The 25848-nt window shown below is 42.1% G+C and overlaps 1 protein-coding gene across 4 annotated transcripts in view; it reads left to right on the top strand.

The window, feature by feature from the left end:
* The window catches only part of LOC140490928 (A disintegrin and metalloproteinase with thrombospondin motifs 3-like), a 257036-nt gene that overhangs the window by 114293 nt on the left and 116895 nt on the right, over nt 1-25848 (top strand). The window lies entirely within an intron of this gene.

Below are 25848 nucleotides of genomic sequence, written 5' to 3' on the forward strand. Positions count from 1 at the left end.
CACCAAATCACTTATTTTAACTAATGAACAAATAATAATTAATAAATAGTGTGCCCCAACCCTCCCACCAGAGGCAGTGTCACAATAAAACAAAAAAGGGAGGAAGCAGGAGAGGCAACTGAATCAAAGTCAGTGGTAGGAGTAACACAGACCAGCTCCCCACAATGCCCACATTCCTCTGAAGGCCTCGATGATGCAGATGGGCACTTCATGGTCCCTTTCCATGAGCATCCAGACATGAGCATAGCCACACAAGTGAGGAAGGCAGTTGGGAACTCATCTGCAGTTTCAAAGGCTAAACTTTAAATGACTGTGTGGAATTTGCACATTCTCCCTGTGTCTGCGCGGGTTTCCTCCTGGTGCTTTGGTTTCCTCCCACAGTCCAAAGATGTGCAAGTTAGGTGATTGGCCACGCTAATTGACCACTGTCCATTGTGTGCAAGGATGTGCAGGCTAGGTGGATTAGCCGTGATTAATACAGGGTTACGGGGATAGGGTGGGATGGTCTTCAGAGGGTTGCTGCAGCCCAGGTCGGCCAAATGGCTTCTAACTGCACTGTAGGGATTCTATGATTCTAATTATTTAAATCAGGCAAGCAATCAACAGGAACCATAAACAGGTTTTACTGGTGCACTTCACTAAAAGGGGTGGAGACTGCAATAACAGCTCAGTGTAGCCTTCAGAAGAGGTCTCAGGTAATTTCATTAGGCTCAGATTTCTGTTTCTATGAGGCCCAAAAATAATTGAACAATTGTCTTTAATATGTCTCTTTGGTTTGTTCTCCCAGTCTTGTAATTGGTCCTGACTCAGGGTCTGACCAGTTCCAACCTAAACTGGTAATCAGGTCCTGTTTAGCTCCTGGGTCTCTGGTTTCCATATGAAATGAGTCTTGTCCCTGAAGTGGGGTCAGACTTTGAAACTGAGACTGTTTTCGCCCTGTTGTCGTCAGGTTAAATGCTGAAAATTTATTTGCATATTCCATTTCAGGAATGATTCTGTAAACTGACTCTCTTTCCTCTTCTTGTGATGCCATAACACTTCTATCAATCAAGGTAGAATTTTCCTGATTTTTATAAATGCTCTTCCTTATTTGATAAACAAAGAAACATAGCTGATTGGAGCCGGGATAGGCCATGTGAGCCTATACTGCCATTCAGTGTGATCATTGAACTCAATACCCTAATCCCAGCCTCCCTTCACATCCCTTGATACCTTTAGCAAAAAAGAACTACATTTACCTCCTTCTTGAAAACATTTTCTGTTGCAGTGAATTTTGTTGGTTCACCGCTCTCTGGGGGAAAAAAATTTCTCCTCATTTGAGTCCTAAAAGGTTTACCTCTTATCCTTAAAACTGTGACCCCTGGTTCTTGACTCTCTGGCAATCAGGAACATCCTTCCTGCAACCTACCTGTCTAGTCTTATTAGAATTTTATAGGTTTCCATGAGATTTCCCCTTTATTCTTCTAAACTCAAGTGAATCGTAACTGATTCAATCTCTCCTCATATGTTAGTTCTGCCATCCCAGGAAATAAACCTTTGTTGCACTCTCTCTTATAGCAAGGATGTCCTTCCTCAGATGAGGGACCAAAACTGTCCATGGTATTCCAGGTGTGGCCTCACCAATGCCCTCACCAATATAATTTCAGCAAGACAGCCTTGTTCCTGTACTCAAGTTCTCTTGCTATGAAGGGCAACACACTGTTTGCCTTCTTTATGGCCTGCTGCATCTGAGTGCTAACTTTCAGCGACTGGTGCCCAAGGACACCCTCCCTGGTCTTGTTGAATATACCCCTCACTCAATTAAAGCCATTCAAATAATAGTCTGCCTTACTATTTTTGCTGCTGAAGTGGATTATCTCACATTTATTCACCTGCATTTGCCCACTCACTCCTCTCGAAAACACATGGTAACATCTGTGCTTTTACCTCCCAGCTTACCCTTCCACCCAGCTTTGTGGCATATGCACGACATCACATTTAGTTCCCTCATCTAAATTATTAACAAGCATTATGAATAGTTGTCAATCATGCTGGTAGCACCGCGCCCCCCCCCCCCCCCCCCCAACTCGCTAGTCACTGTCTGCCATTCAGGAAAAGAGCCATTTATTCCTACACTTTGTTTTCCTGTCTGCAAATCAATTTTCCCTCCATCTCAATACGCTATCCTAATCCCATGCTTTTAAATTTTATGTATTAATGTTTTATGTGGGACTTTGTCGGAAGCCTTCTGAAAGTCCAAATAATCCACATCCACTGTCTTCCCCTCATCCTCGAAGAATTCCAGTAGAATTGACAAGCATAATTTCCTTTTTGGAAATCCATGCTGACTGTGTCTAATTCTGAAGAATGTAATTTTGTCAGTGAACGAGTGAGACCTTTTCTGAACGTAAGTCAGTGTAACTATTTGAAAGTGACATAGATTGAGGCCATTAGGCCCAGTAAGTCCATACTGACATCCCAAAGAGCACTCAATTCAGTCCCACTCCCTTAATAAGTCACTGCATTCTTGCAAGTCTATTACTTCATGTGCCCACTCAATTGCCTGTTGAAATCATTGATCTGTTTTCACCACTCATGTGCAGTGAGTTCCACCGCATTACCTTGCCCAACATTTATCCTCATATGTCCCTAGTCTTCCCAAAATTTTAAATCAGTGTCCCTTAACCTGTGCCATCAGCTAACGGGACGCGTTTTCCCATTTCTACTTTGTCTGATTTGACATAATAGCCATCATAACTAATCATAACTCTATCGGATCACCCCTCAATCTTCTTTGTTCTAAAGAGAATAAGGAGAATAGGCTTTCTGACCTAACTTTCAAATGAAACCCCGCCCCAATGTGCTGGCATTGTGGAATTTATTCATGGAAGTCATTCAGACACTCACCCGAATTTTTCAGCAGCCCATGTTCCACAAGCAAGTAAGTTCCTGGCAGAGAAAGTTACTTTCCCTTTAAATATACACAAATTATGTGTTGCATCATTTAGATCCTCAGCAAGGTGGCGTCTCTCAGATCTTCTCTGACACAGTTATTCCTGAGGACGTATTTGGCAGAGAAGATTGTCTGGAGGTTCCAATTTAAAATAAAAACTCTGATGTTTAAGAAAGGATTTCCAGAAATTATCTTAAAACTGCCAACATTTTAGGCAAATCATCAAGATATGTGATTTCTGTAGAAGGCTGCAAATTCAAAATATGTTGCTTGGGCCACATATTCCAATAAATCGAACAAAGTTTCCTTTTAACTCTCTCAAACTCCCACTGTCTGTACTATATCAGTCTGCCTGTCCAGAATGAACAGAAATTTCCTCCAATTAAATATTGAGAAAACTGAACCCATTGTCTTTTGTCCTGCCATAAACTCCACTCCCTAACCATAGTCTCCATCCCTCTTCCTGGCATACATTTTAGACTAAACCAGACTGTTCACAACCTTCATGTCATGTTTAACTCCAAGGTCAGGTTCCAACTATATTTCTACGCTGGCTCTGAGATGACAGATTTCTACCTTCTTTATATTGCTTGACTTTGCCCTGAGCTCATTGGCTAATCAGGCACTCAAGCATATACCATTGTTCCCTAAAATCTTGACTGTTCCATTCTTTTTAGTCAGCCTTCCAAAATAACTCCACAAAGGCTGGTATCCCGTCACCAAATAGCCCTTTACTTACATGTGCATAGTATATGACACTGGCCTGCTAGCTCAGAGCCAACTCCGAGAGTGAACCTCTGACACTCCTGTTTATATCTGTCAGCCAGGACGCCTTGATTAACAGCCCCAATCAGGGAACTCACATTCTGTGATTCACCTGGCTGATCTCATTCCAATCTCCACACCTTCCATTTTCCATCATCCATAATTTTGAAGTCAATCCGAACTCTGCTATTTGTGGCGTAAGTGTTACCAAAGCACCATTCCATTAATGGCCGTCTTTTCAGATTTTGAGGCTCAATGCTGTGGAAGTCCCTTCTCAACTTCACCTCAATCTTTAAAACTTAACTATTTGGCCGAACTCTTGATAATCTGTCTTAGTATGTGTCATAGAGTCATTGAGTCATTCAGCGTGGAAACAGACCCTTTGGTTCAATTTGTTCATGCTGACCATTTTTCGACACTAAATGAGTCCCACTTGCCTGTATTTGGCCCGTATCCCTCTAAACCTTTCCCGTTCATATACCTGTCCAAAATGTTGTTACTGTACCTGCCTTTACCACTTCCTCTGCCATACCTGTGTGAAAATATTGCCTCTCATGTCCCTTTTAAATCTTTCCTCTCTCATCTTAAACCTATGCCCTCTAGTTTTGAACTTCTACCCTAAGGAAAAGACCTTTGCTATTCATCTTACCTACACCAGTGGAATATTGTGTGCAATTCTGGTCTCCTTCCTATCGGACTGTTGGAATATTGCGTGCAATTCTGGTCTCCTTCCTATCGGACTGTTGGAATATTGTGTGCAATTCTGCTCTCCTTCCTATCAGGAAGATGTTGTGAAACTTGAAAGGGTTCAGAAAAGACCTACAAGGATGTTGCCAGGGTTGGAGGATTTGAGCTACAGGGAGAGGCTGAACAGGCTGGGGCTGTTTTCCCTAGAGTGTTAGAGGCTGAGGGGTGACCTTATAGTGGCTTACAAAATTATGAGGGGCACGGATAGGATAAATAGGCAAAGTCTTTTCCCTAGAGGTCATAGGTTTAGGGTGAGAGGGGAAAGATATAAAAGAGACCTCAGGGGTAACATTTGCACACAGAGGATGGTACTTGTATGGAATGAGCTGCAGAGGAAGTGGTGAAGGCTGGTACAATTGCAGCATTTAAGAGGCATTTGGACGGGTATATGAATAGGAAGGGTTTGGAGGGATATGGGCCGGGTGCTGGCAGGTGGGACTAGATTGGGTTGGGATATCTGGTCAGCCTGGACAGGTTGGACCAAAGGGTCTGTTTCCATGCTGTTCATCTCTTTGACTGTATGACTCTATGACCTCTTATGATTTTATAAACCTCCACAAGTTCACCTCCTATGCTCCAGGGAAAAACCATCCCTACCTGTTCAGCCTCTCCTTATAACTCAAACCCTCCAGTTCTGGTAACATCCTTGTAACTCTTTTCAGTAACCTTTCCAATTTAATTTTCTCCTTCCTATAGCAGGAAGAACAGAAATGGATGCAGCGCTCCAAAAGCGGCCTCACCAATGCAGTGAATAGCTGCAACATGACCTCTCAAATCCTGTACTCAGTGCTCTGACCAATGAAGGCAAGCATGCCAAATGTCTTCTTCACCACCTCTGTTGACCTGTCACTCCACTTTCAAGGACCTATGTACCTGAACCCCTAGGTCTCTCTGTTTGACCACACTCTCCAGGGCCCTACCATTAACTGTGCAAGTCCTGGTCTTGTTTGTCTTATCAAAATGCAATACCTCGCGCTTATCTAGATTAAACTCCAGACGTCACTCTTTGGCCTTTTGGCATCATATTCTGTTTTGTAACATAAATACCTTGGAACATTTTTATGATATTAAAGTTAGAAGTTGTTATTGCTTCATGTTCATTTAATAGAATGGATAATGTAATCATAGAACCATGACAGTACAGAAGGTAAACATTTCGCCTGCCCCAAGAGCAATTCAGCAAGTCCTACTCACTCTTAACTCTCCATTGTTTCCTCTTCAGGCGATTATTCAATTACCTATGAAAAGCACAATTATAGCAGCCTCCCCCACTGCACACTCTGACAGCGATCCACATCCAAACCACATTGTGCTACGGAAAAGTCTTTTCCCTTGTCACATGGGTACTTTGGCTATTCATCTAAAACTTATGTCCTCTGCTTTCACCCTGTCTAGACATTTCATGATTTGAAACATCTCCATTGAAACTCCTCTCAAACTAAACACAAAATAAGCTGGAGGCTAGAAATCTGAAATAAAAACAGAAAATGCTGGAAATACTCAGCAGGATTGGCAGCGCCTGTGGAGAGAGATAAATGAGGGTTAACATCTCAGGTTATGATATGCTCAGAATTAGATGCAATGGATCGAATCTTGGGTTTTTTGTTCTGCTAATGCCAAGTTGCATTGAATATTTTGAATAGTATTTCCTCTGCCTGGCCTTGTGAGTTCTCTCTCCACATCTTGTCAAAGTCTTTGGATTAGCTACCAATACCATCGCGAAGGTATCTGTCATGTCTGATTCCAGACCATGTCTTATATCTCATAACAAATTGGCGCTCACTGGGTGACTCAAATTCATTCAGGTCCCTTGTACCCGCACCATCTTTAAATGTGTACTTGAACCAGCACTGTCTGTCTGGAATTGCCCTGCACTGTACCTGACATTTTGCCCAGATACGGCAGACAGTAGGTAAATTGGTATCCAGCTGTGTGGGCAGCTGGAGTTCTGGCTGGATGAGGTGGTGCAGATATGGAATTTCCTCTTTCCCCAGGATCAGCAGTGGAGGCTACTATACCAGTGCAGACCAGCCTGGTACAAAGTTGCCACCGGGGTTAAAGCAGCCTCAGCTGTCTGGAAGCAGTGTCGGAAGAACGTCAATGACCTTCTCCAGTCTGACAGTGTAGGACCTTCTCTTCTATATCTCACCCTGTCCCTGCTATTTGCACATACGTCCCACCAAGCCTTATGTTCCACCACTCTCACTATTACCTGCAACATGTTCGTTCCCTCATGCTCACCCACCCCAATCCCTGACACCACAAAGATGCCCTCTGCACTGTCTACTCATTCATTCAGGACACCTCACTAACTGCACCAAAAGGAACAGCTGTGCTGCTCAATTGTATCTCCTTTCATAGAGCAAAGAACAGTACAGCACAGGAACAGGCCCTTTGGCCCACCAAGACTGTGCTGACACACAATACCTTTCTAAACTAAAAACCTTTGCCACTACACGGTCTGTATCCCTCTATTCCTTGCTCATTTATATATCTCTCACGATGCCTCTTAAATGTTGCTATTATGTATGTTTCTACCACCTCCTCTGGCAGCACATTCCAGGCACTTACCACCCTCTGTGTAAAAAAAGTGCCTCTCACATCTCCTTTAAACTTTCCCCCTTTTACTTTAAACCTATGTCCCCTAGTAATCAACATCTCTACCCTGAGAAAATGGCTCTGACGATCCTTTCTATGCGAGCCTCTTGTAATTTTGTAAACTTCTTTCAAGTCACCTCCTCAGCCACTAATGTTCAAGTGAAAACGAACTACGTTTTCCTCCTAGCTCATACCCTGCAAACCCTTGAACCTCCTAACCCAGGTAAACCATTTCTGTAGCCTCTCCAAAGCCTCCACATCCTTCTGGTCGTGTGGCAACCAGAACTGTATACAATATTCCAAAAGTGGCTGTAATAAAGTTCTACAGCCTTGCCACACTCCTTGCCTACCACAAATCTCACCCATGTTGCCCAGACGCCTGTAAGATTGCACCCATACTCAGAGTTCTGGGAAGGTTCACCATAAGCCCCTTGCTTTTATGCTCTATTTTTGTGGTTGTCATTGGCCCAGAGCGTCACATGTTTTGTCAGTCACTTTCTTAATGTATAGTGTCACCTTTAATGACTTGTGCACATATACCCCCAGGTCTCCCTATTTTTGCACACCATTTAAAATTCAACCCTTTAGATTACACTGTTTCTGCTCATTCTTCCTGTCAAAGTGTTTCGCTTCATGTTTCTCTGTGTAACATTTCATTTGCCACATATCTCCCATACCATCGGTTGGTCTATGCCTGCTTCTATCCTCCACACTCTTCACAGCACTTCCAAATTTTGAGTTAACCACAGAGTTTAACATTGTGCTGTGTGCAAATGTAATATTGGCCATTAATAATTATTTCAAGAGAAGCAGTGCACTTAGTCCCAAGTACTGGGAACTGCACTGTATTACTTCCTACGTTCTGAAAGATCACTAATCACAACTGCTGTTTTTCTGTCTTTTGGCACTTAGCCAAATTGTATTTTAAGAGCCAGGTCTCCATTTTCAGCTGAACATCAAACTTCCAAATGATTATTTGCACTTACAGCTTACCAACCATATTAACCATGCTTGAAGCAATTACATATATCTACCATAAACTTAATTTCAACCGTATTCCGCTTTCTCTGATACACTTACTATCAGACTATTTTTCCCTGTATAGAAGAATCATAGATTCCCTACGGTGTGGAAGCAGGCCATTCAGCCCATCAAGTCCACACCAATACTCCAAAGAGCATCTCACCCAGACCCACCCCCTACTCTATCCCAGTAACCCTGCATTTCCCATGGCTTATCCATCTCGTCTACACATCCCTGAGCACTATGGACAATTTAGCATGGTTAAACCACCTAACTTGCACATCTTTTGATTGTGGGAGGAAACCAGAGCACCAGGAGGAATCCAAGACAGTCACCTGAGGCTGGAATTGAACCTAGGTCCCTGGTGCGGTGAAGCAGTAGCGCTAACCACTGAACCATGGTGCTGTGCACTATGATGCATCTGTTTCTCCTAATCCTTTGTGAATTTTGTTGATATTTTGAATCAACCTATTCAGATGTGTTATGACACATACTGGACCAGGTGAGTCTTGAACCCAGGTCTCCTGGCTCCTATCTTTGTGCCCAGAAACCTTTTTGTGCACCTCATTTGTCATTTATTTGATGCTGCATTCTAGATGCATCACCCTGCAAATTAGTCTAAACATTTTCCCAAAACTTTAGCAAACCAAGCCTCAGGGACAATGGTCAGTTGGGCTCTGTTGAGCTGAAACCCATCCAGCCTAAGCAGCACCCATTTCCCCAGAAAAGGTCCCAATGTCCCAGGAATAGAAAGTGGTCATCATCAGACTCCTAATTCTAGATTTTATCAAACTCAAAATCTACCATTGGCTGTGGCAGTATTAATAGTCCAGTGATAATACCATTAGGTCATCACCTCACCATGTTGGTCCTTCAGCATTAACTGATGAAGGGCTTTTGCCCGAAACGTCAATTTCAAAGCTCCTTGGATGCTGCCTGAACTGCTGTGCTCTTCCAGCACCACTAATCCAGAATCTGGTTTCCAGCATCTGCAGTCATTGTTTTTACCTTCAGCATTAACTGGCTAGGTATGGATTCAGCTGCATTATCCTCACATTTCTATACTCACTTATGTATGGTGTACTCAATGGACCAAACCAGGTGGAAGTAGAATCTGTGGGAGGGATCTCCACATTTTGAGACCCAACAATGCCAAAATATCTAAACACACTTCTAAACAGAAAAATCCTTCACCCTAAACATCTTCCACAGATTGGTAATGCCACAGCTAATGTGTTACCATCACATATGCATGAAACAGACTGTGGATTAATAGAAACTGCCTGGTTGCAACCATATTCTCTTGCATCTTGGATGATGTTCTCAGATTTAAATTTAAAATTAACATTGTGATCATTCTAATAGAATCCACTACTTTTTTTCCCAAGTCCAGTAACCTTTAACTAAAGATTCCACATTAATTTACAAGGAATCCGTTACCACAGTGATTCAAAGCTTTCTAGGAGCCAAGTTAGCAGAAGCATTCACTCTTTCAGACCTTATTCATGCTCATTTACAACATCTGCTTTTGAGGTATGGTGCATGCAGTCATCTTCAATAGGGTCAGTAGCTTGGTGAAGTAACCCAGGATGCCACTGATTACTGAATTACTCATCCTCGCCTACATTTGACCCTAGCTGTGGAATCCTCGTACCACTGTTAAATCCTGCCCTTTACGCTGCATTGCCAATTAGGGCCCACCAAAGACCACAGAAGTAATTTGTGCATGGAGTTGGAGGATGTAGGTAGATTTCTATTGGAATACTTTGTGTCACTGATTGCTAATGAGAGGGTTGAGCTAGGCATAGAAATCAGGGAGAAGGACTGTGATGTAATTGAAGAAATGAGAACAGACAGGAGATTCTGAATGGTGTGGTGGCTTTAAAAGTCGATAGATCTTCAGGGCTGGATGAATATATATGTCAGGCCATTGAGTGAGGCAAAATAATAGGGGTACTGAAAAAGATTGCAATTCCTCTTTGGTTGCAGGAGAGGTGCCAGAGGACTGTATGACTCTATGATTGGAGGACAGCCATTATGGTACCAATGTGGAAGGTAGCAATGGATAAACCAGAAAACTACAGACCAGTCAGTCTAATCTCAGTATTGCAGAAACTATTGAAAGCAACTCTGAGGGACAAAATTAATCTACACTTGGAGTGGTAGGGATTAATCAAGAACAGTCAGAATGGTTATGTTAAAGAGAGATCATGTCTGACCAATTTGTCAGAATTTTTTCGAAGAGGTGACCAAGTGTGTAGACGAGGGCAATGTATTTGATAATGGACTTCAGCAAGACCTTTGATAAGATCCTGCATGGAGACAAATAGCAAAGGCAGCAGCACATGGAATTCAAGTAAATTTGGCTAGTCGGATTCAGAGTGGAAGGAAGCAGAGGTTGATGGTCGAGGGGTGTATTTGTGTCTGGAAGCCTGTATCCAATGGGACTCTGCAGAGTTGAGTGTTGGGGCCTTCCTGTATATGGTTTATATAAATGATTTGGGCTTGAATGTTGGAGGGTTGATCAATAATTTCACAGATGATGCAAAATTTGATAGGTTGGTGTATCGTGAGGAAGTTCACCTTGGATTATAGGAGGATATATATAAATTGATCACTGGCAAATGGAATTCAATCCAGATTGGGGTGGCACGGTGGCTCAGTGGTTAGCACTGTTGCCTCACAGTGCCAGGGATTCAGGTTCAGTCCCTGCCTCGGGCAACTGTCTGTGTGGAGTGTGCACATCCTCCCTGTGTCTGCGTGGGTTTCCTCTGGCTGCTCTGGTTTCCTCCCACAGTCCAAAGATGTGCAGGTCAGGTGAATTGTCCATGCTAAATTGCCCGTAGTGTTAGGTAAGGGGTAAATGTAGGGGTTGCTCTTCATAGGGTCGGTGTGGACTTGTTGAGCCGAAGGGCCTGTTTCCACACGGTAGTGAATCTAATCTAATCTAATAAGTGTGAGGTGATAGACTTGGGCAGGACAAACAAGGCAAGACAATACATGATGAATAGTCAGATCCTAGGATGTACTGAGAATCAATGGTACCATGGTGTGCATGTCCCTCAGTCCCTTAAAGTAATGGTAATTAAGTTAAATAATGTGGTTAAAAAGGCATGTGGGATATTTGGGATGAGAGGACACGGCTTCATTTTATTTATTTATTGTCACGTACAGTTTGTTAAAAAATACAGTGAAAAGGGTTGTACAGTGTCAGCATTCTCCAGCGCCATTTTAAAACACAAAAGTAAACCAAAACACAGAAGACTAAGGCAGAAAAATGAAGAAATAGTATTCAACTTCCCAGCCCTTCTTGTTGGATGCTCAGCCGTGGGTCTGGTAGCCAGCCATGACTCCCCTTCACTGCACCACCGTTGCCGCTGGAACAAGAGCTACCATGTTTTGGCGCTATCTCACCTCCACCAACGCCCTCGTCGCCCTGAGTCCTCACTGGACCTCACCAGTGCAGCCGTCACCGATGCCGCTAGGTACAACACCGGCTCAAACTCGACTTCGCCACTGCCATGAGACTGCTTCGGGCTGTTATGGACCAAGCCAGACCCTCTCAAAGCATTTCAAGAAAGTAGCCCAGACCCTAACCTTGCTAGTTGTTTTAAGCAGATGCAGAGTGGATATTCCAGGACGGATGCAGCTGGTCAGCCCACAAAGTTTTAAGCAAAACAGAATTTATTTACAGGATTACCGAATGAAACACAAATAAAAGAGAACAGAATACTGAATAACTTAACCGATCTGAAAACCCAATTTAATGATGCTGTCCCCAATACTTGTATAATCCCCATAAATGTCCCTTGGAACAAAAGGTAAAATCAAATACAGGATCTTACAGAAGAGATGTCAGAGAGAGGTCAGCATGGCCCTGCTTCTTTGGGCCCAGCAGCTTTTACAACACTACTGTGCTAAAAACCAAATCAGACCAGAGAGAAGCTGAGCTGGGAGAACTGGCCACTCCCTTTCATTGTACAAGTTTTTTAAAACTTGAAAGCCTGTTGCTTGAGGCAGTATTTGTTGGCTATAATCAAACTGGCCCTAAAACCCTTCATCTTAGACTTTTCAGAGTCTGTGTTGTTTATGACCTCACTGAAAAGAAACACAAAGGGCACCATAACCTTGTTAAAGGAGCAGATTGGTCACAGGGCCCACCTTGCTGATGCAGTGGCTGCTGCTGGGTCTCGTACTGGGCCCCAAACTCACTTTCGCCTGCACTTCATGAATCTGCGCTGCACAAAGATGCCACCACAAGCCCAAACACTCCTCTGTCGCGGCAGGCCCGAGTTGGCACTGTGACAGCCTTGTGGATGCAGTAGTGCTGGGCTCACTTGGAGTCTGCGCTAGGTCCACCTGCCACCGCTGAGGCAGTTGCTGTAATCTAAAGGAGCACACAAAGACAGCAAGTTGTTCTCCTGGCTGCCTGTTAGATGAAGCTGGTGAAACAGCTTGGAATGAGAGTGTGTTTCCTCCAAATTGAAGATAACCTTGAGGCAGACGGGACAAGCAAAGCGCCAGCTCCAAGAGCACCTTGAAGCCTCCTCCATGACTGAGGAACTTGTTCAGATCTCCCCTGAAGTTAATCAGTGGTTACAGCAAGGGAACTCACTCCAACTCAAACTGATGCCACACAGCACGCATTTGTCTGCTCAGCTTGGAAAGGGATAGCAGATTTCAAAGAGATAAGGAGAAATTACTTCCCTCAAAGGATTGGAATTCTTTGGAATTCATGGTGCCAGAATTCAGGGGAGTAAATTTGAGGAGAAGGTAGACAGATTTTGGGTTAATGGGTTAATGCGTAGTGAAGAGAGGGAGGAAAAGTGGAGTTCAGGCCTAGATGTGATCAGCCATGACTGTATGAAATGGCATAGCAGCCTTGAGGGGTTGAATTGCCTACTTTTGCTCCGAGTTCTTATGTTTTCTATTAGCATAGAATTTAAGAGTAGTGAGGTGATTGTTGGTATTGCACAGAACTTCGCTATGTCCATGGTATGCAGTTCGGGAATCCACATTATAGGAAGGGTGTGATTCCACTGGAGACAGTGCTGAGGAGATTTACCAAGATGTTGCCTGGGCTGGAGAGTTTTAGTTGCGAAAAGAGTCTGGATGTTCTGGGATGTTTTCCTTGGAGCAGAGGAGACCGAGGGGTTGCTTGATTTAAATGTATAAGACTATGAGGGACAGATAGGAAGAAGTTTCCTGTTGGTGGAGGGATCAATGACTGAGGACATAGATTTAGGGTAAGGAGCAGGAGATTTAGAAGAAATTTGTGGAAAAAGAATTATTCAGAGGTTGGTGGGAATCTGGAACTGTGTGACTGGTAAGAGCAGAAACCTTTAAATATTTCAATATGTACTTGCAGTTTCAAGGCACAGAAGGTTATGGGCTAAGTGCTGGAAAATGGGATTAGAATAATTAGGTTCTTATTTTTGACTGGCACAGACTGAATAGGGAAAAATGGTCTTTTTTTCGTCGTATAGACCTTTATGACTCAATGATTTTAACCTAATGTTGGCTGAAATTAACCAATAGAAATTGCATTTGGATGTGACTATGTTCCTTTTGTCACTTTCTGTCATCTGTTCAGTACCGTAGACTGGTTGGAGTGTAATGTTTGCCTCAGTTGCAGGTATTTTAATGGTACTTTCCTGTAGCAAAAGGAAAGAGAAAAGGGATCACAGGTCACCAAGCAGCAATAGTAATCTTGGCCCAGCAGAATGTGCATTGGTGTAATCTCAGTGATATCTGCTGAAAGCTGATGCCAAATAGAATCACTGTCCTCTAATGGGCTATAGCCAGGCTGCATTGTTGTGATTTCTTCATAGAAGTGTGCATACTCCCTAGGTAGAAAAAAGGAGATCAATCGCATACACTTATCCAAATTGAGCTTTTCATCTACCCAGTCAGAACCAACTGATTCCTAACCCTGTGCTCCTGGTAAACAATGGAACTTCCGAGGACAACAGGCTGGGTGGCTGAGTTCCCAATCATTGCCTTCCTATCCAATTAAGCCCAAGCATTTGAGACTATGAAGGGAATTCCCAGGTTTAGCCACCAGGAGTAAATGGAAGAGGTTTTCCACCAATCCCATACTCTGGAATTCAATTTTCATCGCTTCTAAAGAGAGGACTTTTCTGAGTTCCATTGAAATTATTGCTCACCAAATGCCCAGCCCCACAGTATTATGGAGGTGGGATTTCAGCGTTCAGACCTCATCATCTCTTAGCTGTGCTCAGATTTTTCACACAGAGGGTGGTACGGGTATGGAATGAGCTGCCAGAGGAAGTGGTGAAGACTGGTACAATTGCAACATTTAAGAGGCATTTGGATGGGTATTTGAATAGGAAGGGTTTGGCGGGATATGGGCCGGGTGCTGGCAGCTGGGACTAGATTGGGTCGGTATGGACGGGTTGGACCAAAGGGTCTGTTTCCATGCTGTACATCTCTATGACTCTAATTAAGGTGAGACTTCCATAAACAGGGAGAGACTATGCAATCACATGTTCCTCATTGCCCACCGTACATAGGTTGTTGATAAACCTCTTAATCCCAAAAGAGGAATTTTTAAAATCCACTTTATATTGTGGAAAATGAAAGGAAAACAGTTTATTTCCCCTGAGTGTGCCTTTGTGGGCCTTAATGAAATGTGCATCAGATGTTGAGATAATTAATCTCCATTTCACATGAGTCCAATCATCACATGGAACTGCTGAACTAACTACAAAAGCAGAGTTACATCACTATTTTCATTCTCACATTAGCTCTGACTGTTGAGCTTTCAAAAACTGTCAGGCAAACACTTATTATCTTACATTGCTCATTCTGTGATTGGCTGTTAGGACTATGACATTGGTCAGATTGGTTTTATTGTCATCATAGCACTAAAGAGAACCAATGTCCCAGCCTGACCAATGCCCTGTTTAATTGCAAGACATTGCTGTTCCTGTACTCATAGAATCACTACAGTATTGAAGCAGTTGAGACTGTAGTGCTGGAAAAGCTCAGCAGGTCAGGCAGCATCCGAGGAGCAGGAGAGTCGATGTTTCAGGCAAAAGCCCTTCAGCAGGAATGACTCTTTGCAGGCAGTTTGGCCCATTGAGTCCCTTACTACTGTCCAAAGAGTATCCCATCCAGACCCACCCTGCATTTCCCATGTCTATATCCCTGGACACTATGGGCAATTTAGCATGGCTCATTCACTTAACCTGCACATCTTTGGACTGTGGGAAGAAAGCAGAACACCTGGAGGAAACCCATGCGGATATGGACAGCATGTGCAAACTCCACACAGACAGTTGCCCTGACGGTGGAATCAAACCCGCGTCCCTGGTGCTGCGAGGCAGCAGTGCTAACCACTCAGCCACAATGCCACTTGAATCCTCTTGCTACGAAGACCAACATACAATTTGCCTTCTTTATGGCCTTCCGTACCTAAACAATTACATTCAACTGCTGGTGCATGATGACAACCAGGTCTCGTTGATCATTCCTTCTCATTTAAATAAGAATCTGCCTTCCTATGTTTGCTTCCAAAATGGATAACCTCATATTTATCCACATTATACTGCATCTGCTGTACCTTTGGCCACTTGTTCAGTTTATCCAAATCACGCTTTAACATCTCTGCATCCTCCTCACGGCCCACGCTTTCACCTGGCTTTTTGTCATCTGCAGATTTTGAGATATTATAGCTAATTCCCTCATCTAAATCATTAGCCCATATTGTGAATAGCTGGCGTCCAATGAAGGAGACAGAATTCCTGTTGAAGGGCTTATGCCCGAAACGTCGATTTTCCTGTGCCTCAGATGCTGCCTGATCTGCTCTGCTCCTTCAGCAACGCACTCTCAACTCTGGCGTCAATGAAGCCCATTGACAGCCTAGTGGAATTACACAGAGCAATGAGGGAAATCATGCCTCTGCCTTCGCACCTGGACTTTGCACAGGCCTTGACCAAGCTGTGAACTGGTGTGATTGATTCAATCAATACTGACTCCCCGCAGACTTGCTCAGAAGTCAAGTAAAGTTCAGGTCAGGCAACTCCTATACCTCAAGGTGTTGAAGACAAAGTGTTGATGAACTGCCAAATATGAGTCTCAATTAGTGTCACCTACAAAACAACACTTGGTAGAAATGGAAGGAACAATAGACAATAGACAATAGCTAGACAATAGACAATAGGTGCAGGAGTAGGCCATTCTGCCCTTCGAGCCTGCACCACTATTCAATATGATCATGGCTGATCATCCTTAATCAGTATCCTGTACCTGCCTTATCTCCATAACCCTTGATTCCACTATCCTTGAGAGCTCTATCCAACTCTTTCTTAAATGAATCCAGAGACTGGGCCTCCACTGCCTTCCTGGGCAGAGCATTCCACACAGCCACCACTCTCTGGGTGAAGAAGTTTCTCCTCATCTCTGCCCTAAATGGTCTACCCCGTATTTTTAAGCTGTGTCCTCTGGATCGACACTCACCCATCAGCGGAAACATGTTTCCTGCCTCCAGAGTGTCCAATCCTTTAATAATCTTGTTTGTCTCAATCAGATCCCCTCTCAGTCTTCTAAACTCAAGGGTATACAAGCCCAGTCGCTTCAGTCTTTCAGCGTAAGATAATCCCGCCATTTCAGGAATTGACCTTGTGAACCTATGCTGCACTCCCTCAATAGCCAGAATGTGTTTCCTCAAATTTGGAGACCAGAACTGCACACAATACCCCAAGTGTGGTCTCACCAGGGCCCTGTACAGCTGCAGAAGAACCTCTTTGCTTCTATACTCAATCCCTCTTGTTATGAAGGCCAGCATGCTATTAGCCTTCTTCACTACCTGCTGTACCTGCATGCTTACCTTCATTGACTGGTGTATGAGAACACCCAGATCTCTTTGTACTGCCCCTTTACCTAAATTGATTCCATTTAGGTAGTGAGAAAAAAGTGAGGACTGCAGATGCTGGAGATCAGAGCTAAACATGTGTTGCTGTAGAGCGCAGCAGGTCAGGCAGCATCCCAGGACCAGGAGAATTCATGTTTCAGGCATGAGCCCTTCTTCAGGAGCCCTTCCTGAAGAAGGGCTCATGCCCGAAATGTCGATTCTCCTGCTCCTTGGATGCTGCCTGACCTGCTGTGCTTTTCCAGCAACACATTTTCAGCTCCATTTAGGTAGTAATCTGCCTTCCAGTTCTTGCCAACAAAGTGGATAGCTATACATTTATCCACATTAAACTGCATCTGCCATGCATCTGACCACTCACCTAACCTGTCCAGGTCACCCTGTAATCTCCTAGCTATCTCCTCACATTTCACCCTGCCACCCAGCTTAGTATCATCAGCAAATTTGCTGATGTTATTACTAATACCATCTTCTATATCATTAATATATATTGTAAAAAAGCTGCGGTCCCAGCACTGATCCCTGCGGTACCCCACTGGTCACTGCCTGCCATTCTGAAATGGAGCCTTTTATCACTACTCTTTGTTTCCTGTCAGCCAGCCAATTTTCAATCCAAGTTAGTACTTTGCCCCCAATACCATGTGCCCTAATTTTGCTCACTAACCTCCTATGTGGGTCTTTATCAAAAGCTTTCTGAAAGTCCAGGTACACTACATCTACTGGATCTCCCTTGTCCATTTTCTTCCTCAAAAAATTCCAGAAGATTAGTCAAGCATGATTTCCCCTTCATAAATCCATGTTGACTCAGACCGATCCTTTTACTACTATCCAGATGGACCTTGACAAAGCAGCAGGAAATGGAATTCAGGTAGAGGAACAGCAAATGTAACGGGCTAAGTGAAATGAACAGACACAATCAGTAAAGTGATGACAAATGAACAGAGAGAATAGGATATGAACTATTGTAAGATTTCAAACTGAGTTATAAATAAAAACCAAGAATACTTTAATGTTTTGTGAAGGTAGTAAAGTGATCACTGTGTCTGACAAGTCTCAGATTATGGAGTTGGAAAGGAATCTTTATTAGGCATCAGACATCTCAGGGCATTGACACAAATTCATACCAAATTGGAAGAAATCATTACGTATGAGAGATAAGCTTATAACATTAAGAAAAGGCCATCAAAATTAACTTAATACAATTGAAATAAATGTTTTTAAAACTCAAACAGCCCACCAAACATTCGCTAAAGCTGCGGAATACCTTTGAAAACCTTAACAGTGAGCAGAAAATGGAACTTGAGAATATCAAAATTAATCAAGGTTCTGAGAAATGCAACTATTTAAAAGAGGCTGAAGAATGAATATTTAATAAATTAAAACATACTATAATTGATGCTAGAAGGAACAAAGAATACAAGTAGTTGTACACAGTTTATGTACAAATACTGTGCAAAAATAATTCTTCATGTGCCTGTTAACTTGGTAAACAAACAAGAAATCACATCAAAAGCATATTCTGTTATTACAGCCTCTTAAAAGTTTCGATCCTTTTCAGAGCAATAGACCAGATATTGAACTGAAAACCTTAACAGCTTTTGAAACTCAATCTAGAATGACAACAGCTGCCACAACAAAAGTGTTGCCTGAAACCACTGAACAGATGGTGTCCCATTTCCTTCCACGAAGCAGTGTTTGTTAATCAGTGGAAGGAACAGGTACAACCAGTATTTTCAAATTTTCAAAGAAGAGATTTTTTTTTGATGAACTGGTGCAGTCAGTTGTTTTCAACAGCATGACAAACCATGGGAGCAAAGTGAGTGAATGTAAGAGTCAGAGAGAGAACCAACAAAATCTGTTTCAGCTGCTGCTCATGATGAAAGTTGCTGCCTCTTTTAAGTGTCGGAAACTTTTAGTCTTGACAGTTTAATATGTAGAGGAAAACTACTTTCACGTCTAAATAGGAGAGTCACTTGCAATTAATAATATATGCTTGAATGTGTATTAGCAACTAGTTACAGGTTATATAGACCTGATAGACATTGTTATAGAGACTTGATAGAGGATGAGATGTGAGGGCTCCTCCTTCAACATTTTAAGTGTTCTGCCACAAGTCCACGTGATGTCAACATAGTGGATGCTGCAGATAATGCTCTTCATTATTAATGCTTTCAGACTCATACATAGCCCCTAACAAGCAATTTTTCTCATTGTGTGTATATGTTTACGTTCTCCACTACTCTATTTCCCCCAAGTCTCTAGCATTAATAAATTCAAGTGATTTGGCGATTTCATTATTCTCATGGACTGTCTTTTCTTTGAACGTGGAAGAGTGGTGATTTGCTGAGTGAAGGGTAGTTAACTTTAATTCTCTTTCACATGGACTGAAGTTTGTAGATCACTTTAAACTTAGGATCTTTAATCTCCAGAATTTCCTTCATAAACAGTGTCTTCCCTGCAGACAGACTGGTTTTTCCTCCCTTGCAGTATCCTTAATCTCCATAACAGGCAAGTTCTTCCTTGCAGTTTCTGCAATCGTTAGACGTGAGTTGTTCCTTCTCAGTGGTGGCTTCAATAGAATTATATTCATCACATCTTCAGTCCTTTTAGCAGATTTTTATTCTCGATCTGTCTCCAGATTTATGGTGAGGCATGTAAGCATGTGGATTGATTTGGATTCTCTCTTAATGATTGCATTATTAGTGAAACCAACATGTTTACTTCCTCAGTTCTGCGATTTGAGGATTGCCGTGACCTCTGCCTCATTTCTGAGGATTCTTCCTGGGAAGATTAGCTGGTCATATATTTTGTTTGAAGTTGCCTCTTCTGAGTCACCTCAGCATCTAATACCAGATTTGGATCTGTCAAAGCGATTTGTTCACCAGGTTGTAAAAGGTAATGTCACCACAGTTTCAATATGTTTACTCTCATGAGAGAGATAACTGGTAGTCATTTTACCTGAGGGTCACTATGCCTTAAGTGAGGTTGAGAAGACCAGGCCTTCATGGTAACCCTAGGAATTGAATCGATTATTTCAGCAATGTCTCTGCATTGTAAATCAGCAGCTTAGCCAACTGAGCTAACCTGCTCCCAAATTGTATAAAGATTAGATTTTCCAGTTGGCACAAGTACGGTGTGCTGCACATGGGCTATCTTTTTTGTTCCTTACAAACCTAGCTGGCTCTTGCAGTCTGAGCATTCTTCATTGTCAGTAGTAGGTGAAAATGTTTGAACCAATCCAGTACAGTGTCAGGTTCTCATCCTGTTGACAGTTTGGAACAAATTTCTTCAGATAGCCTATCTAATTTCAATGAATTCTGTGTTTTGTTGATTCTGCCATGAGTCTCGTGCAGTACATATAGGAAGTATGCATACAATTGGCACCTCTTAAATTCAAGAGTTACTTACAGTGTACCTTTAATCTTAAGTGCTGGATCTCATTGACCATAAACTTGCACCATTGTCAGTTGTAAACAGTGTTTTCTTAGCCACTGCTTGCTTCCTGATAGTAACCATGATGTGGAGGTGCCAATGTTGGACAAAGTCAAAAATCACACAACACCAGGTTGGATTATAACCTGGTTTCATGTGATTTTTGACTTTATCTGATAATGTGATAATACTCACCCAAGTCTCTAACTTGAAATTTGTGAGGAGACCATTGACATAAATATTGTCTGGCCAAAATGTAATGTGCAGGTCACCTGTTTTCTCTTGGAAGACAGTAGAATTTTTATTTTTGTAGAAATATTTACCTTATGAACTCTTTGCATGGGTAGCTATTTGATTTCTTCCCCTTCTGAAATTGCATTCTTCGTGTTTTCTGGAAGTGACAGATTGTGTAAAAGATGAAACATATACTTTTATTGGCTAAGTATTGTTTGCTTGTGAAGTTTCTTTGATTTATTGTGCTGACTAGGAATGTTACTGTCTAGCATCTGTCCCTCACTTTACTGACTTCTTGCTGTTTGTGACTTTGTATGTTAAGAATTGAATAGATATTGCTGATATCATATGTGAAGGATCACCTTCTCCTCTTAGGGTAGAATTATGTTGCTTCTGGACTTCAGGTTCACTTGCCATCTGGAGTCTTGTTCCATGTTATGTCTTCTTTAGACTGTAATCAAACTGATAAAGACTCATCAGCTGTTCCTGTGACAATTCCATCTCTTGCGATTCCTGACTTGAAGCCACCATAGTTGCATTTCTCACCTAATCTGCAGAGATCATTCATGAAATAATGTGTGGATTCCACTGGATACAGAACTGTTCTATTAAATCTTGAGTATTGAAGTATTAAAAACGTTTCACAAAGTATTTAACCTCAGAACTAATAAAATTCTTGATCAAAATTCTTAATTTTGAAAGAGTATTGAAAACCTTTCATAAGGTATTTAACCTTAGAACCAAATGTGGCTTTGTTTACCCCTTGGTTAGCCATAACATGGTTAGCTATATTCCCAATTGAATGTACAATTGTATTTACTTGTTCAGCTTCTGATTTAGCATCTTAGTTTGGAAGTTATTCTGTATCTCAGAAATTGCTTCCTTCAAGAGTCCAATTTTTTCCTCTATTTGGCCCATCTCCAACATAAGTCTTATTATTTCTGTTGCATGTTTTCTGTTGGTTTTCTGAAAAGTGCTTTATTTCATAGTATTAACAGTTCCTTGCTCTTTGCTTATGTGCTGGTGGACCTTCCCAAATTTTCTGGCTAAGGTAGAGAATTCACATCTTCTTTCAGCTAAATAGAGTAATTTTCCCTTTTGTGGCTAAAATGGGGGATTCCCGCCTGTTTGTGACTTCACTCTATGAATCCTACCGTTGTTAATGAAGTACAGTTGATTGCATGTTCGCAACGAGTTACAGCTTACATTTTATGATAGACATTGTTGCGGGGACTAGGATTGTCAGATGTTAGATCTCGCTCCTTTGAGATCCGAAGTTATCCTGCTCACAAGTCTGTATGACTTGAGTGTGGCTCATGCACTTCTGAGTATTATCCTTTGCAGACCTTTTTAAACAATCGTACAATTATTTTTTGATTCATTCTTTGGATGGTGGAGACTTCTGGCATGGTCATAATTTCTTGCCCATCCCTAATTGCACTTGAAGTGAATGGTTTCCTGGGCCATTTTAGAAGGCAATTAAGAGTCCAGCACATTGATATGGGTCTGGAGTCAAATGTGGGCTGTACCAGGTAAGGATGACATGTGTCCCTCCCTAAAAGACATTATTGAGCCACATTGGATTTCAGCAATAATCAATGTTGGTTGACATCGTCACCATCATCGAGACTCGTTTTACATTCCAGACTTATAAACTGAATTCAAATTCATTAGCTGCCATGGTGCGACATGAACTCACGCCAAAAAACAAATGTGATTACGAAAATAAAAACATTGTTTCACTGAGTGAGGGGGAGGAATGAATGAGATTATTGAACAAGAGGGAGAGTAAAAGTGTGATTTAAGAAATGACTGGGTAAAAGAATGAGTGAGGAATTGAGAGAGCGGAACTGTTAGAGGGTGAGTGTATATGAGTGAATGTGAGAGGTTATGATGCTGAACAAGACTGATTGAATGTTTATATTGGTGTATATGAGTGAATAGTGTATATGAGCGAATAGTGTATGTGAGGGAATGGTGTGTGTGAGGGAATGGTGTGTGTGAGGGAATGGTGTGTGTGAGTGTCTATGAGTGAATGGTACACATGGGTAAATGGTGTACATGACTGAATAGTGTAAATGAGTGTATATGAGAATAATGGAGTGAATGTGGGACGTTATGTTGCTGAACAAGACTGAGTGACTGAATAAGAGAATTGAAGAGAGGAAAAGAGTGTGAGCTTTTGTAAAAGAGTGTGAACGTGTAAGTCAGAGTGAGTGTATATGAAAATCAGGCAGTGTACATCATTGAGTGATGCAGGAGAATAAGTGTGAATCAAAGAACGATAATGCAAATCTTATTCCTTGACATAAAGAAGTAGCCAGTGGCAGGCTCCAATCTCAGTGCTCATCTTCTTATTAACCCCACCAAACTTGTGAAAGCAAGAAGATAAAATTCTGCTGTTACGAACTGTCAGCTTGACTACTGACGTATGTATTTTATTGTATTCATGGGATGTAATAACAACTGTAAAGCCATTAGTTTCCTGTCCTAAAATGCTAAAATTTCAAAATGTATTTGATAAATGCATGAAAGTTTGTTTGAGTTATTGCCCAGCTCCATGACTGAATTAACATTGGCATTTAAGATTTTAATAATTAATTATTGTTTTCTATTTTTACGTTTGGCATTTCTATTCCCAAACGCAGCTTTTAACAATCTTGTTTGCAGATTCAAACCAGTTGAAGTTAGTTGTATTCACTGTTGTTGTCCAGTGCTGTAAACTGAACCTACGCCTGTGAGATAATCACGTACACTGTGCCTAACTCCTGCTATACTGTTTACAAATTCAAGTATTTTTGGATATTGTATATACAGTTGGCCAGGTGCCTGCTTTAGGCAATGTTTAGTATATTCCTCCAAATACAATACTTTGATTGATAGATTTGAAGAGGTCACTTTTGTTCCTAAACCAAACTATTGGCCATCAATTTTTAGGGGTAGTTTCTGACAGTAGATTAGTGGACCCCACTCTCTCTTTCAGCATCCACTTGCTTTTCGTGTGTTTGTAAATCAGCTTTGGGATTTCCTTTAGTTACTAATATTACTTCATTCTTCACTATGAATTCCTATTTGCTTTTGTAATTTCACCCCTGCACTTCCTACAATCCTCTTGACTTCCTGCAGAATTGAAATCTCAGTGTCTGAACCTCTTTATGGGTGCCTTATCCTGCTTCATATACTTCCTAACATCTAGGGATTCCACAGTCGCATGTTTATTCCTGGTTACATGACTTGTTCTTAACTCTTTCTATTTGGGGTTAACTTCCTCCCAAGGGCCATTTGCCAACACACATTTTAAAAGTTCACATTTTAGAAAAAGCGATCATTATTCACCCAATCGTGTTACAGCTAATTCATGTTAACAAGACATGTGTTATGGCAGACCTGCCCATAGTTTTGCCCAAGTCACGACAACTCATATAAAAAAAAATTCTCCTCATGTCACCTGTGATTCATTTCCAATGGCTTAATATGTGCGACCAATGGTTACCAACCTTCTTGTTAGTAGAGGCGAGAGTGTGGTGCTGGAAAAGCACAGCAGGTCAGGCAGCATCCAAGGAGCAGGAGAATCAACATTTTGGGCATAAGCCCTTCAGCAGGTCTAGTCTGAGTCCTGATGAAGGGCTTATGCCTGAAACGTCGATTCTCCAGCTCCTCGGATGCTGCCTGACCTGCTGTGCTTTTCCAGCACCACACACTTCGCCTCTGAGCTCCAGCATTTGCAGTCCTCACTTTCTCCTTCTTGTTCGTAGATATGGTTTCAGTCTTTACATAAAGATGAGTGCCCAGGTAGCAAATGTTTCACCAGCTTGAAAATGTGTACTTCTACTCCCACACTCTCATTTTACTAATATTCCAAGTTAACTTTCTGTTTATATGTACGCATTTTGCTTTCAGATTTAGAAGTCTAGTTTGGCATTCGTCATTATTCTGTTCCTAAACTTGGGCATCAGCTTTGTGGTTTCACTCTCACTGTCTCCAGCATTTAAATGTCTTTTGTCACTTAACAGCCTGTGGTATCACTAAAACACTATAATGTTTGCCTTTATTTCTACTACTTTGACAATGTGGTTCAGTATCCTATGGCTGTTTCTGTTGCTGCAATCCAGTACATTGGTTTATCTGTTCAGATAAAATCCCCAAAGACTTACAGTCTCCTTTAACATTTGCCTTTGCTTTGAACATATCCGTGTACATGTTATCTATTTGTTCTTCTGACTTGTAGCGTGTTACACATGTCTGTGTTAAACTAAATCCGCCATCAACTTCCAACATATGTACTTTGTTAACAATTATTAACAATTGAAGTAAAACACAGCTGTCATGCTGAAATAAAATGTAAACTGAAGAACAATGTTAGAACTTGACAGACTGGGCCAGATATATAAGAAAGTAAATCAAAAAAGGACAGAATACTGTGAGGTGAAAAAGTGGAACTTGAGGGAAAATGAAGTTGCAAAGGATTCAAAGGTAAAACCAAACATTTTAGCCAGTACATGTACCATGGGCCTGCTTCCATAGTGTGGACAGTCTGATTCTGTGATTTCAAAGGAACAAGGCACGATTGTTACCTGAGGTTGGACATGGCTCCTCAAGAAGAATCTGTTTACCGACAGCTCTGTCGTCCCTGCATGGTCATTATGAAACGGTCATTAACTGGCATAATTGGAGAGCATGGGGTGGATGGGCCAGTCAAGGTCCTGCCCTGTCACTATAACTTGACAAACAGGGAGGCACCAGAGGGCTTTGGGAAAGCTATCTGGAGAATTGTCCAGAGCTCTCCCTCCCACCACGTTCCCTCACCCACCTGCAAGTCTGCTGGGGTGGGGGGGGTGGGGGGGGGCGGTGGGGGGGGGTGTAAGATTCTGCTCATAGATCTTTATTAGCCAAGAGTATAAAGGGATATAGAGCAAGGGTGTGTAAATGGATTTTTGATTCAATGAGTGTGGTGCTGGAAAAGCACAGCCGGTCAGGCAGCATCCGAGAAGCAGGAGAGTTGACATTTCAACCATAAGCTCGTCATCAGGAATATTCCTGCAGCCCTCACCTTCTCACAAATGCAGTTGAGTCAAGATCAAATTAAAAGGCTGAATGCAACACTCCTGCATTGATGTACTTTCATTTTTAAGCAACTTTCTTCAAGTCCCCTGCGCCCCCTCCCCTCCTCCCCTGCACTAGTTTGGAGCCATGTGAACACTTGACCACTCATGGAGACTTACTG

The sequence above is a fragment of the Chiloscyllium punctatum genome, chromosome 2 (assembly GCF_047496795.1).
Source record: "Chiloscyllium punctatum isolate Juve2018m chromosome 2, sChiPun1.3, whole genome shotgun sequence".
Lineage (NCBI taxonomy): Eukaryota > Metazoa > Chordata > Chondrichthyes > Orectolobiformes > Hemiscylliidae > Chiloscyllium > Chiloscyllium punctatum.